Here is a 219-nt window from a genome sequence, read left to right on the forward strand (position 1 = left end):
AACGTTCTCCCTGTAACGTTCTCGCTGTAATGTTCTTACTGTAACGTTCTCGCTTTAACATTCTCGCTGCAACGTTCTCGCTGCAACGTTCTCCCTGTAACGTTCTCGCTTTAAAGTTCTCACTGTAACGTTCTCGCTGCAACGTTCTCCCTGTAACGTTCTCGCTGTAATGTTCTTACTGTAACGTTCTCGCTTTAACATTCTCGCTGCAACGTTCTC

Source organism: Pundamilia nyererei, unplaced genomic scaffold (assembly GCF_000239375.1).
Source record: "Pundamilia nyererei isolate P.nyererei 1_Seehausen unplaced genomic scaffold, PunNye1.0 scaffold00133, whole genome shotgun sequence".
In the NCBI taxonomy this organism is placed as follows: Eukaryota; Metazoa; Chordata; class Actinopteri; order Cichliformes; family Cichlidae; genus Pundamilia; species Pundamilia nyererei.